Below are 15570 nucleotides of genomic sequence, written 5' to 3'. Positions count from 1 at the left end.
ACTGCGTTCTTGACGGTCGAAAGTTCAGAGAACTATCCAAGATTTTTCCGACGGAAATTCCGCTCGTGTGTACAGGGCATTAGCCGCCAGAAAGAATGCCACCATAAATGCAGCTTTGAATAAACATGTCTCATAGCCCGAGGAGCATTGAGAGCGAGATCCTGCAAAACTCTAAAAAAGGAAACTGGCCTCCAAGTCTGGCGTCTTCTGCCCCCTTCTATATCCTTTAGGAGCCTGCCTGACTGTGAGGTCCTTGGTATAATCTTGGCAGCCTTATAATTTAAAATAAAATGCCAGACCCGCCATTTTGTAAACCAAAGCCAAAACTGAAACCCCCTCACCAAAAAAATTCAATGCAATAAAGTAAGGTAGCAAGTATGTAGTCGTAGGACTCCTCATGTGAACGCCCACCTGCCCCAACAACTCCAGCCATTCAGTCCATACCTTGAAGGAGTGGCGGCCGCTCCATAAGGGACGCAGGCCACCCCCTATCCATGCATCCAGCCCCCTACTCTACATGCACCGGATGCATGGATTCCAGGAGGTGAGCAAGCCAGGGTCCAGTAGCAGATATAGCAGGTAGGGATCAAGCAGAAGTGCAGTCAAGAAAGAAGCCAAAAGTCAATAAGGAATAGTTGCAGGTTGGGAATAAGCAGAAGCGTAGTCCAGGAACAAGCCAAATGTCAGTAACGAATGGTAGTGAAGATACGGTCGGCAGCAGGAGAGACAAGAGTGTGATATTGGCTGGTGAAGGCACAATATTCTGGCAACTAGGAAGTGCAGAGACATGGCATAAATCAGGAAGTTCATGGAAGGATCAAAGAGTTCAACGTTCAAGGCAAATGAGATTCAAGACAGGATCACCTAAGGAATTGTCTAAGGAACTGTCCAGCATTCCAGGTGGCTCAAAAAGTAGAGTCATTGCTAGACACAGCCGAGGTCCCAGGTTCAAGACCAGGTCCTAACACGGTATTCAGGCACCACCAACACCTGGCCTAACTTTTCTGCACCTGTTTGACAGGTGCATGCAATTTCAATTTTTTTTCCAATTTTTTTTACAGCAGGGCCAATTCCTGCATCCAGCAAGAGTAACTGTGAGGGGTTACAGTATTCAGGCACCACCAACACCTACAACACCTATGGCGTAATTTTTCTGCACCTGTTTGAAATCGCCCATTGAGGTGCTCGCCTAACACCTGAACCTTCTGAACACTTCAGTGGGATGTTTGTCCAATGAGCGCACAGCCAATAGGTTGGTAAGGCTTTCCCACTGAGGGCTGAATTAAAAAAAATAATTGTAAAATAAAGAATTTAAATTTAAAAAAATGGGGAAAAAACAGCATGGGGGGACCTTTTGGGTCTGGTATGGATCTTAACCACTTCCCTATCAGCGCATTGTAAAATTACACCAGCAGGAACACTCTCTCTCTTCTGCAGCCCATCACAGTACCCGAGTATCTGTTTCCAGCCCTGTCCGCTGATCAGCTCCCGCTGGGTATAATCACAGCGGGAGCGGATTGCCGGTGGTGCGCATGCGCACCCCCAAACCAGTAGTGCCTGATTATGTACTATGTGCATGATCCGGCGAAGCAGTGCCACTTTGCCACCATACATGTAAGTTATATGGTCAGCAAGTGGTTAACCAAAACTGTCGGACACCAAACTGACTTTAAGCGCTTACAAGGTTCATCAGTGACTATAAACAAATATATATAAATGAGTGCCACGCTGTGCCAAAATACCAACCAATACCTAAAATAAAAATATTTGCCATGATATAAACTATTGTTCTCAGTAAACCAATTGATCCAAAAAAAAAAAACTTGCGTGTTTCTTCAAAGTGTGTCATACATAAACATCTTTTGGTGGCATTTATTAACCACTAGGTTTTTATTATTTACTATATAAAGGAAAAACACCAGAAATAAAAAAAAATGTTTCCCTTATTTTCTGTATTAAAACATATAAAATAAAATTGTCAGGACATTACAGACACCCCTTTTTGGAAAATTGATACACCAAGGTGATCTAATTTTTTGCCCCAATTTTTTGCAAATGATAAAACATGGCGGTTTTGAGATTGGTAAAAAAAATGCACTGGGTAATGGTGCACTAGATACAATAATGTCATACTCAGAGGGAGGAGGTAATGGGGATAATGTACAGTGCAGGATGGAGGAAAAGGGAGGTGAGGGGTTAATTTACAGGTCATATCACAGACAGGATGGAGCTGGATGGAGCTGATATATACTATATACAGGTGAAGGACAGTAGGGGGGATTTTTATACTGTTGGCACTGTTACTAGTCAGGTTTCCAGCCTTTTCCCTACAAGGTCAGCTGTTGGGATGCCTATCCCTCCTTACACTCCTCCATCTATAGAAGAGACCATAGCGCCTTTGGATACAAATTTATAGACCACCATCATCCATGAAAACAGCCTGGATGTCTTTAGACCCTCTTGGATAGCTAAATATGACTTTATTTGAACATTCTATGGCTTGGAACTTTTATTGAATTAGCTTGTGACTTCCTCATTAGGCAATTATAGGCTTCATACAGTTGGAGGAACCTCTCCATGAGGACATGAGTTGCCAACAGGGGATGGTCTAAGGTGCTAAGCTACAAGCTATACATAAGGATACATGTGATAAAGTGAGCACCTCTCTGATAGTCTTTCAGTGTCCCATCAAGCTGGTGGCTCCCCAATTAGGCAACTAAAGATTATGCTTGAAGAACTTTCCTAAAAAGATCTTGATTGCCAACAGGGCTTGATTTAAGATGGCATGCTATGAGCTATACATAAGAATACAATTGATCACATAGGCACCTTTCCCTGGAAGCCTACTAGTGGTCTTTAATATATCTGCCACAAGTTACTTTGGCTCTAAACTGCCTATACATTGGTTAGTTCCACAATATACTCAATAAACTCAAAAGAACCCACCATGGACTCTGAGTGATCAACAAACCATAACAAGTGGTCTACTTCTGCTTAATAATATGGAGGAGGTATCTTTTGCATTTGATAGTTCAGTTATATAGTTGTCACGGAAGGTCCCACACTCCGCTTGAGTGCTTCCATCAGTATACCGCTTCCTAAGTTCTGGAACACGAGTCCAATGGATCTGGCTATAGGAACCCCCAAGAACTAGACAACACCAGCCTTGGAGTACATCAGAACTGTTTATTATGAATCAAAGTTACAAGACTTTATATGCCGTTGGAACCGCCTCTAACAATACAACTGTAACCAAATAACATAATTACCATGAGCTAATTAACTAAAATATTTACCCAGACCAGATGACAGACTTGTGGGCACCGAGCTTCACACAGTAGTATAAACACAATAGCTGCAGCGCCAATAGGAGTCGTCCCGTCTCCTACATTGTATAGAGGACGATGTGATCAGCTCCTTCAATTAACATAAACACAGGTAGTTGGAATTGATGACACCAGCATCTCCTCACAGGATGTGTTCCAACAGTATGAATCATTCTTATCAGCAGGGGGCTCCTGGAGGAATCCCCCCTCTCTCTTCAGGGACACAAATCTACAGTAAGGAGTCCCCAACAGAATCAAACAACATACAATATATACATATATACACGACGGAGTCCGATTAGTACAGTTCAGACTGGATTTCTCATTCACCTCACAAAGAGTATTGTTCCATTGAAAATCCAGGGCCCATAATCAAAAGGCAACAGGCTTGCATTCAGTCCTCTCCAACAGCCTCTGTCCCGGCTAGGTTTGTCACATTTCTCCCCTTTCGGCAGGAGACTAACACAGGAGGAGACCCCAGACGGGTTGACTCCGAAGTTAGTCCATAGTTCCAGTCCTCTACTGCCTGTACCCACACAGTACCCCAAACAAATTATTCCAAACAGAGTATTACTCACCCAGCCATCCTCTGCCTCTCTCAGAGAACATATCCGCCGCTGGGGAGAGGCCCGGACTGGCCCTTCTCCCTGAAGTCCTTTCTGCCACTGGAGAGAAGACAGGGGGACTGGACTCACTCCATCCTGCTGTTGGGGATCTGGGCCGACTGCCCAGCATCCCTGGGGTATACAGGTGGGGACTGAAGCCCCATCAACTGACACCAGATCAAGCTGCAGTTGTGAGGTGATGACTGCATTCTCTCCTTGGATCCTGATCTGCAGCTCGCGATAGACTGCCACTCCTCACCTTGGGCCTCCACAATTGCTGCAGGTGTGGGGCAGAGGTCTTGGACCCTCTGTCCGGTTGCCAACACTTCTGCTGGGGGTTTGCCAGGTGGTTCCTCCTCTACAGAAACGTCTATTAAAACCCCAGTCTCTGGAATTGGTAAAAATGTGGAACAGAGGTCTTGGACCCTCTGTTCAGTTACCAGATCTTCAGCTGGAGAAGTTTGTTTTAACTTCATAAATGCTGCTGGCAGAAAATCACATGTCCCCGTCAGTGTTGTGGGAGAAAGGCCGACTACCTCTTCTCTCAAGAAGGCCGAAGCCACTGTTGGTGCGGGGCAGAGCACAGTAAGCTTTGGCCCTAATAGCAGCTCTTCTGCTGGAGGCTCATCAGGTTGTTCTTCCTCAGCAGAAAAGTCTATCAAATCCCATGTCTCTGCAACTGATGTCTGGGAACAGAGGTTCACCATCTCCTGTCCATGGAACCCAGAAGATGCTATCATTTCTGGGCAGAGGTTAGCAGAGCTCTGCCCTGTTGTCAGCACTTCAGGTTTGGGGACGGCAATCTCTGGATTTTCCACTGCCGATTCTCTGGCATGCTGCTGAACTTGTTCTAGCAGTTTCCTGTATGCCCTTTCCAGATGCTGTTCCTTCCTTAGCAAATGGTCCAGATCAGGTTTGAGCTCTGAGACCCCTGCAAGACCGAGCATAGACTCTCTATATTCTCTCAGGTCCTCAAGGTCAGGTTCCCCTTCATCGCCAAACATAAAAAGATCTGAAAGGCTCTCCCACAGCAATCCAGGGCCGCCAAAGTCATATCCCTCCGGAGAGCATTCTGTTGTCTCCCCTAAATATCCCTCCTCTGCAAGCCATTGCAGAGCCCGATAACGATTGTCCAGCTCTATCTCCTGCTGGACCAGCCTGTCCAACTCAGTCACCCATTGCTCCTGGGGCCGCTCTCCCAGGAATGACATCCGCAATGCCCGTTGGTCACTGGCCCGTTGCTCTTGGGTTGGAAAGCACTTGCCCTGTTTTATACCAGCGAGCTGGAGGGCTCCAATCCAGAGCTTCACCCGAATCAGCTGCCTGAGCTCCAGGTATTCATTCTCAGACACAGTCCTGGTGTATGTTGCAAGGATGATCCGCAGCAGCCCCGGGAACTCTGATGCCAGGTCCATATTTGGATCCAGTTGGAGGTTTGGATGTCCCATATGTACAAAACAATTCAGCGCTGCCCTAAAAAAGGAAGGCAGAGCAGCTAACACAACCAACAAGGTATAACAAGAGAAAAAAAGAAAAACAAGTGTAGCGCTGATAAATGAATGTCCAATATGAAAAACATATGGAAAAAATTATTCAAATGTATAAAAAGTCATCCGTATGTGTACAAATATGGAGTCTCCAACGGACTGAACACTTCAAGGAGATATACACGGCATCTGAGATAAAAGCAAACACACTACCACCTAGAGATGAAGAGGCTTACCGGATGGGATGGACCCAAAGGGCATACGCCGAATTAGGTCAGATAGGCTTGGGTGGTGAGTGGTTAGGAAACGATGCTTGTGGATAGACCCGCTTGATACTGTATCCCTCTGAACGGTGGGAGCCGAAACCAGGGGAAGCAATGTAGATGAAACAGACCAAGCGTTGTCGTGTCCCTCGGAATGTAGTCAAAAAGCCAAACGATGGTGCGGAAAAATGGGAAAAGGAAGGAATGGCCACATAGCGTAAATCCGTAAAAAATAAGTGATTTATTGAACTAAAAAAGATATACACTCACATGTAAATCGATGTAAAACAGCGCTGAGAGAAAGTGGCAACAGTGGGGTCCTACCCGACGCGTTTCGTCTTCATAGACGTCATCTGGGGGGTGCCCCCCACTGTAGCCACCAAGGTATATATAGGGGGTCCAACTAAAATGATGGAAATCAGCTCCACGACTGCAGAAACATCACTTCCGGTTTCGGGTCAAAAATGGCCGCCCGGCGTGCGTTCCACGCCTCACCATGGGCACCGGAAGTGGAAGGGACAACATATGAGGTTAATTGCACCAAAGAGTCAATATTAATCATAAAGGGCAAAAAGTGCAATGTGCAGTGTATGGAGAAGGTTAAATGCGGTGTGCGATCCATGAATATATATGAAAGATGCCAGCCGTAATGAATGAGAACGGCGGGGATGTACACAAAGTGCAGTGATATACAGCGCATGTGCGTGATGCGCGTGATGCGCGTGCGCAGTGTGGAAACTGAGGGCAGTCAAGGTGAGGGCTGACGTCAGTTGAAGAGGTGGCGGCGACGCCGTGCAGTGCGTGGTGGGCGTGTGCGACGGTAAAACAAAAACGTCCGCACAATAACATAGAAACGTCAGTGTGGGAGTAAACCACAATGACGACATGAAGCTGGAAAGGCTTGAAGTGCGCACGCGTATCGAAAAGCGTCCGCAAAATAACACAGAGACAGACGTGTATTGAGGCGGTGCAGGCATCTCTGCCCAACAACATCCAACACACAAACCGGAACTATAAAGAGCAGACAGGAAGTGTATGTGATGGCCCCAAAAACGAAAAAATTAGAGTAGTGCATATTCTGTTGTAAAGAATTAGTGTAGATGTGTGAGTGAAAAATATAAATATGTGATCAGTGAAAAAATGACATACACTGATAACGTGCCATATGTAAAAAACATGTATAAAGAGGAAAAGGAAAATATAAAAATCCTCATATGAAGCCATGTATAAATATGCAATAGTGGAGTAGAATCCCATGTTGGGATGCATCGGAAAATGACAAAAATGCACCCATATGCGACAGAAAATAATAAAAATGCACCCATACAGTGAGCACAATTATGACAGTGTACAGTAAAAATAAATATCAGAAATTGTAAAAACCGGCCCAAAAGATTTGGCCTGACAAGTTATTTCTACTTAAACAGTAAACCTAAACAGTATGTGTGTATGTAAAAGAGAGAGAGCAAAACCCAAATAAACTTTAAGCTTTGTTAATGAAAGCGTTAACGTCTAATTCGACGTTCATACCTAGTGGGAAGAGAGTGCGGAGTTCATGTATCCAGAAGGTCTCCAGACGGGAGACACCCCTAGTCATAGCACCGCCCCTCCAGGGAGGCACATAGCGATCTATCACAACAAACTGGGTCCCCTCCATAACACGATTATGTTGTGTTTTTTAACCACTTCAGCCCCGGAAGGATTTACCCCCTTCCTGACCAGAGCACTTTTTACAATTCGGCACTGCGTCGCTTTAACTGCTAATTGCGCGGTCATGCAATGCTGTACCCAAACGAAATTTGCGTCCTTTTCTTCCCACAAATAGAGCTTTCTTTTTATGGTATTTGATCACCTCTGCTGTTTTTATTTTTTGCGCTATAAACGGAAAAAGACTGAAAATTTTGAAAAAAAATGATATTTTCTACTTTTTGTTATAAAAAAAATCCAATAAACTAAATTTTAGTCATACATTTAGGCCAAAATGTATTCGGCCACATGTCTTTGGTAAAAAAAATGTCAATAAGCGTATATTTATTGGTTTGCGCAAAAGTTATAGCGTCTACAAACTAGGGTACATTTTCTGGAATTTACACAGCTTTTAGTTTCTGACTGCCTATGTCATTTCTTGAGGTGCTAAAATGGCAGGGCAGTACAAAACCCCCCCAAATGACCCCATTTTGGAAAGTAGACACCCCAAGGAAATTGCTGAGAGGCATGTTGAGCCCATTGAATATTTATTTTTTTTGTCCCAAGTGATTGAATAATGACAAAAAAAAGAAAAAAAAAAAAAAATTACAAAAAGTTGTCACTAAATGATATATTGCTCACACAGGCCATGGGCATATGTGGAATTACACCCCAAAATACATTCAGCTGCTTCTCCTGAGTACGGGGATACCACATGTGTGGCACTTTTTGGGAGCCTAGCCGCGTACGGGGCCCCGAAAACCCAGCACCACCTTCAGGATTTCTAAGGGCATACATTTTTGATTTTACTCCTCACTACCTATCACAGTTTTGAAGGCCATAAAATGCCAAGATGGCACAAACCCCCCCCCAAATGACCCCATTTTGGAAAGTAGACACCCCAAGCTATTTGCTGAGAGGCATGGTGAGTATTTTGCAGCTCTCATTTGTTTTTGAAAATGAAGAAAGACCAGAAAAAAAAATTTTTTTTTTCTTTTTTCAATTTTCAAAACTTTGTGACAAAAAGTGAGGTCTGCAAAATACTCACTATACCTCTCAGCAAATAGCTTGGGGTGTCTACTTTCCAAAATGGGGTAATTTGGGGGGGGTGTTGTGCCACCTGGGCATTCCATGGCCTCCGAAACTGTGATAGGTAGTGAGGAGTGAAATCAAAAATTTACGGCCTTAGAAAGCCTGAAGGCGGTGCTTGGTTTTCGGGGTCCCGTGCGCGGCTAGGCTCCCAAAAAGTCCCACACATGTGGTATCCCCGTACTCAGGAGAAGCAACAGAATTTATTTTGGGGTGTAATTTCACATATCCCCAGGGCATGTTTGAGCAATATAACATTTAGTGACAACTTTGTGCAAAAAAAAAAAAAATTTGTCTCTTTCCCGCAACTTGTGTCACAATATAAAATATTCCATGGACTCGACATGCCTCTCAGCAAATAGCTTGGGGTGTCTACTTTCCAAAATGGGGTCATTTGGGGGGGGTTTGAACTGTCCTGGCATTTTATGCACAACATTTAGAAGCTTATGTCACACATCACCCACTCTTCTAACCACTTGAAGACAAAGCCCTTTCTGACACTTTTTGATTACATGAAAAAATTTTTTTTTTTTGCAAGAAAATTACTTTGAACCCCCAAACATTATATATTATTTTAAAGCAAATGCCCTACAGATTAAAATGGTGGGTGTTTCATTTTTTTTTTTTCACACAGTATTTGCGCAGCGATTTTCAAACGCATTTTTTGGGAAAAAAACACACTTTTTTAAATTTTAATGCACTAAAACACACTATATTGCCCAAATGTTTGATGAAATAAAAAAGATGATCTTAGGCCGAGTACATGGATACCAAACATGACATGCTTTAAAATTGCGCACAAACGTGCAGTGGCAACAAAATTAATACATTTTTAATAGCCTTTAAAAGCCTTTACAGGTTACCACTTTAGATTTACAGAGGAGGTCTACTGGAAAAATTACTGCCCTCGATCTGACCTTCGCGGTGATACCTCACATGCATGGTGCAATTGTTGTTTACGTTTGACGCCAGACCACCGCTTGCGTTCGCCTTAGCGCGAGAGCAGGGGGGACAGGGGTGCTTTTTATTTATTTATTTTTTTTCTTTATTTTTTTTTGCTTTTTTATCTTATTTTTAAACTGTTCCTTTCATTTTTTTTTTTTTAAATCATTTTTATTGTTATCTCAGGGAATGTAAATATCCCCTATGATAGCAATAGGTAGTGACAGGTACTCTTTTTTGAAAAAATTGGGGTCTATTAGACCCTAGATCTCTCCTCTGCCCTCAAAGCATCTGACCACACCAAGATCGGTGTGATAAAATGCTTCCCCAATTTCCCAATGGCGCTATTTACATCCGGCGAAATCTAAGTCATAAAATGCTCGTAGCTTCCGGTTTCTTAGGCCATAGAGATGTTTGGAGCCACTCTGGTCTCTGATCAGCTCTATGGTCAGCTGGCTGAATCACCGGCTGCATTCTCAGGTTCCCTGTTGAGACAGGAGAGCCAGAGAAAAACACGGAAGACGGTGGGGGGGGGGGCATTCCCTCCCACTGCTTGTAAAAGCAGTCTAGAGGCTAATTAGCCGCTAGGATTGCTTTTACATGAAAGCCGACCGCTGGCTAAAAAGAATGATACCAAGATGATACCTAAACCTGCAGGCATCATTCTGGTATAACCACTCAAAGTCGTGAATGGCGTACCTGAAGACAAAAAAATGGTTAACAATAAAGCACAGTAAACGGTAAAGTATAAAAAATTGCATACCTGAAAAGCAAACATGATAAAACATAATAACAATAAAACATTGCAGAATAGAATACAGTAAAAAAGAGCAGAACAATAGAGAGAGAATAGAGAGAGAGAGAACAATAAAACGACAACTATTTTTTTTTATTTTTGTTTGTGTTTTTTTTTTTTTTACACTTTTTTTTTGTAACTGTAACTTTTATAACTGTAACCGGTTCCAGGTTCGAGTCTCTCAAAATGCGATGGCATCTTGGGAGACCCTGTGAAAGTGTGCCTAGTATGTGCAATGCTGTACCCCACGCTAATACTCAACTAGTGAATGTTAGCGTTCAAAACATTCACCAATGCAAAGACCAGGATTGTCAGGACAGGAGGGACAATAATAGCGGGCGTCACGTCTATATCCGCGCTTGCTGCAGACACAACATCTTTTTGGGGGGGGTTCGTTGGGTAGGGGTACTCGGGAGGATATATAAATGCCTCTCATGCACCTGACTGCATTTGGTTGGGGATGTGAATGGGGGAAGTACGGGCGCTGCAGAAGCGGTGGGTTCCCAATTAGGATTGGCGAATGCAGCAGGAAGGGCACTATGGGCACGACGGGCCTGTGTTTGTCTTTTTGGTGGCAGCGGGACACTACTTGTGCTTGCCACCTCACCAGCTTGAACTGCACTTATGGGACTCGCCACATCACCACGTGTTACTGCAGTGCTGGTTTGACTACGACCGGGGTGTACTACGCCGCTGGTGCTTGCCAGTTCACCAAAACGCTACAAAAAAAAGTGTCAGTGATCGATCGATACTGCACTTGGGTGGGCTGGACTGGGCTGGGCCGGGCGGAGGGGCAAAACGCAGGTGCTAGCAGGTATCTGGGCTGATCCCGCTAACACTGCGTTTTTGGGAACCCTAAACTGCTGAGGACGCTAGTATAGATCTGATCGGATCAGATATTGATGCGTTCAGATACTATACCACTAAGGGAGGTGTACGGTGCGTGTACGGTGCGTGCGTGGGTGTTCGCGGTACTGGCGCTAATCTGACGCTGCCTGGGGCGACGCATATCACCGCCGGGCGATCGGGGGGCTAAACCTTTATTCGGTAATAAACGGCGGGTGCCCTGACACTATAAAAAATAAACGAACTAACCAGCGTCACCCGTAACGGTTATATGGTGATCAGTGGTGAAAGGGTTAACTAGGGGCCATCAAGGGGTTAAAACATTTATTAGATAGTATATGGGGGTCCCTGTCGCTATAAAACACTGGCGGCGAACCTAAATATTTACGTCCCTAACTAGCGTCACCAGCGACACTAATACAGCGATCAGAAAAATGATCGCTTAGCAACACTGGCGACAGGGGGTGATCAAGGGGTTAAAACTTTATTAGGGGGGTAAGGGGGGTACCCTAGACCTACAGGGGGCTAAACCTTTATTCGGTAATAAACGGCGGGTGCCCTGACACTATAAAAATAAACGAACTAACCAGCGTCACCCGTAACGGTTATACGGTGATCAGTGGTGAAAGGGTTAACTAGGGGGCAATCAAGGGGTTAAAACATTTATTAGGTAGTATATGGGGGTCCCTGTCGCTATAAAACACTGACGGCGAACCTAAATATTTACGTCCCTAACTACCGTCACCAGCGACACTAATACAGCGATCAGAAAAATGATCGCTTAGCGACACTGATGAGGGGGGTGATCAAGGGGTTAAAACTTTATTAGGGGGGGGTAAGGGGGGTACCCTAGACCTACAGGGGGCTAATACTAACTGTCCCACCACTGCTAACTGTCACAAACTGACACTATGCAGTAATCAGGAAAAAAAAAAAAAAAAAAAAAAAAACCTGCTTGGTGTCAGTTTGTGACAGGGGGGGGGGTGATTGGGGGGGATCGGGGGGGATCGGGGGTGTAAGGTATGCCTGGCATGTTCTACTGTGTGTGTGTGTGTGTTTGGTGCACTTACATGTCATCTCTCCTCGGCGCTGGAACGGAAACTGCCAGACCGAGGAGAGATGACATCACATCCTCTGCCTCTGTGTACTATACAGAGGCAGGGGATGTTTCTCATTGGCTGGGAGCGATCGCGAGGGGGGGGCCACGATCGGATGGCCTCCCCCTCGTCTGTCATCGCTCCCAACCAAATGCCGACCGCAGCTGGCACCGGGGGGGGGTCCGATCGGACCCCCCACCCGCGGGAAGGCAATCACGTACCAGGTACGTGATTTTGCCTGCCCGTGCCGCTCTGCTCACGTATATATGCGTGAGGCGGTCGGCAAGTGGATAATGTCGGGGGACAATGTGTTTAGTGTCCCCACTTTTTATAAGGGCAATGTGTTCCGCCACTCTTATCGCAAAGGAGCGAATGGTGCGGCCCACATATTGTTTCCCACAGTGACATGTAATTAGGTATACGATGTAGCTGGTGGAACAAGTACAAAACTGTTTAATGGAATATCTTTTGTGGGTAACTGATGATGCAAATGACACAGTTTTCCTTCCGATGCCAGGATTGTGTTGACACACAATACATTTCCTACATGAGTAGAATCCTTCCATCTCATGGAAAAGTGGCTGTCGTATAGGGGGGTTAATGATGTTAGGAGCAATTTTGTTCTGTAGCGTGGGGGCTCCTTTAAAGATAACCTTCGCCCTATCGGGTAAAACTGTGCCTAAGACTTTATCATTCCTAAGAATGTCCCAATGCTTGGAAAGAATGGCTTTAACTTGCCTGTGTTGGGTAGAAAAAGAGGTCAAAAGAGACCACCTGAAGATCTCACTCTGTTCTCTTTTGGGCCTTTCCTCCAGGAGTGATTCCCTATTGGTTTCAAGAGCATGTTGAAGCTCGCGATCCACAAGCTGGGGGTCATAGTCTTTATCCACAAACTTAGCCCTCAAAAGTGCAGATTGGGCCTTAAAGGTGTCTATATTTGAACAGTTTCTACGTAATCTGAGGAATTGACTCCGTGGCACAGAATCAAGCCACGACCGATGATGACAGCTATCAGGTGGTATGAAGCTGTTCCTGTCAGTAGCTTTAAAGTGGGTCTGGAACTGAAAATTACCATTACAAATCTCAATTTCTAGGTCCAAAAAATGTATTCTTTGGTTACTAGCTGTATAAGATAGGGAGATACCCCGATCATTATCATTCAGATGTTCAAAGAATGAATCGAGTGATTCAGCGCTCCCCTTCCATAGGAGGAGGATGTCGTCAATGTACCGTGCCCACATGATGAGGGAAGGGTCCCTGTTGGTATAGACGACATCCTCCTCCCACTTCGCCATAAATAAATTGGCGAGGCTGGGGGCGAATTTAGCGCCCATGGCCACGCCGCGTAGTTGAAGGTAATATTGCTGGTCAAACCAGAAATAACTCCGTTTAGTGGCGAACTCCAATAGTTCCATGATGAAGGAACACTGGAAGGGAGCAATTCTCGACTCTTTTTCTAAAAAGTATCAAACAGCTTCCAAGCCTTTATCTTGGGGTATACATGTATACAGGGAAGCCACATCAGCGGTGGATGTCCCAGACTGCAGGAAGCTTTCCCGCTGCTTGCCACCAATGTCACGGAACGTCCCACACTCCGCTTGAGTGCTTCCGTCAGTATACCGATTCCTAAGTTCTGGAACACGAGTCCAATGGATCTGGCTATAGGAACCCCCAAGAATTAGACAACACCGGTCTTGGAGTACATCAGAACTGTTTATTATGACTCAAAGTTACAAGACTTTATATGCTGTTGGAACCTCCTCTAACAATACAACTGTAACCTAATTAACATAATTACCATGAGCTAATTAACTAAAAAATGTACCCAGACCAGATGACAGACTTGTGGGCACCGAGCTTCACACAGTAGTATAAACACAATAGCTGCAGCTCCAATAGGAGTCGTCCCGTCTCCTACATTGTATAGAGGACAATGTGATCAGCTCCTTCAATTAACATAAACACAGGTAGTTGGAATTGATGACACCAGCATCTCCTCACAGGATGTGTCCCAACAGTATGAATCATTCTTATCAGCAGGGGGCTGCTGGAGGAATCCCCCCTCCTTCTTCAGGGACACAAATCTACAGTAAGGAGTCCCCAACAGAATCAAACATACAATATATACATATATACACGACGGAGACCGATTAGTACAGTTCAGACTGGATTTCTCATTCACCTCACAAAGAGTATTGTTCCATTGAAAATCCAGGGCCCATAATCAAAAGGCAACAGGCTTGCATTCAGTCCTCTCCAACAGCCTCTGTCCCGGCTAGGTTTGTCACAATAGTTTACACAGACTATGGTCCCTACTGGGTATATATACCTGCCAGGATTTCATCCGTGCACTTGTTTGTTTCCTTTTTGGCAGGGGGGGGGGGGTGATGCTCACCACACAAGCATTTTTTTTTAGGTTTTATGCATTAGACAGAAGGTTTTTGTATGTACTAGGTTTTTCAATAAAGAATTACTTTTATTCTAATTTTTGAATGTGTCAAGTGGTTTTCTGGGTTTCTCACCTATCTAGGGATACTTTATATACTTTGATACACCAAGGTTGAGCTTGATTCTGGTTTTTATTATTCTTTTTTTTCCATGTACATGCATACCGACAGTTCACTTGTGACATACAATAGTTGTGTTTTATTTGGGGGAGGATGCATTTTATTTTAGTTTTTTGATTTACAATGGATTGCACTGGTGCTTGCTGGTGGAGGCTGTTGATTGGTGCTTTAGGGCTTCTTGATCATCATCCAATTAGTGCACCATGACTGCTAGCTGCAGCTTCTTTTTACTCTCTGTGATGCTGTGATTGGCCACAGTGATCATATGGTACAGAGCAACTTTCACTGGCGCTGTACATTTTGTCTGTGATCCACTGTGTCCAATCACAGCACATTAACAGTACTGCTTATGCACAGGAGCTCAGTTCCCTGAGGACATACTGGTACATTCTCCTGGTATGATAGAGGAGTGGACTGGCCGTATATTTACAGTGGCCGGTATGCAAGAGGTTATAAGATAACACAAGACCACAATATGTGCATAAAAGTGTTTATTTTTCTTCTCATTACCTCTCTTAGGTGTTCTTAGCATCAGTGAAATTTACAATCAATTGACATAAAAGGATTATCACACCAAACCCAGAGACTGTAATCGAATTCCTAAACCCGATCCTAATGTACTGTAGACCTTTCATTAATTTTACAAGACTGCCTGAATGCATTACTGACATGTCACAGTAAACAACACTATTCGCCTTTTATCATTAAAATCCATCCTTGCGCTCCATTTTGCAACTTTGGGCTTAGATGATGTCAACAGTCTACTGCAGACAGGAGGAAGCATTTCCTCAGTCTCCCCTCCCCCTGTAATCAGACTGCAGTGTTAAAAATTGTGGCACATCACAAGGTGAGAGGCTGCAGCAGAG

Source organism: Aquarana catesbeiana, linkage group LG06, assembly GCF_042186555.1.
Source record: "Aquarana catesbeiana isolate 2022-GZ linkage group LG06, ASM4218655v1, whole genome shotgun sequence".
In the NCBI taxonomy this organism is placed as follows: Eukaryota; Metazoa; Chordata; class Amphibia; order Anura; family Ranidae; genus Aquarana; species Aquarana catesbeiana.
The sequence above is the reverse complement of the archived record's forward strand: the minus strand, read 5'-3'. Positions refer to the sequence as shown.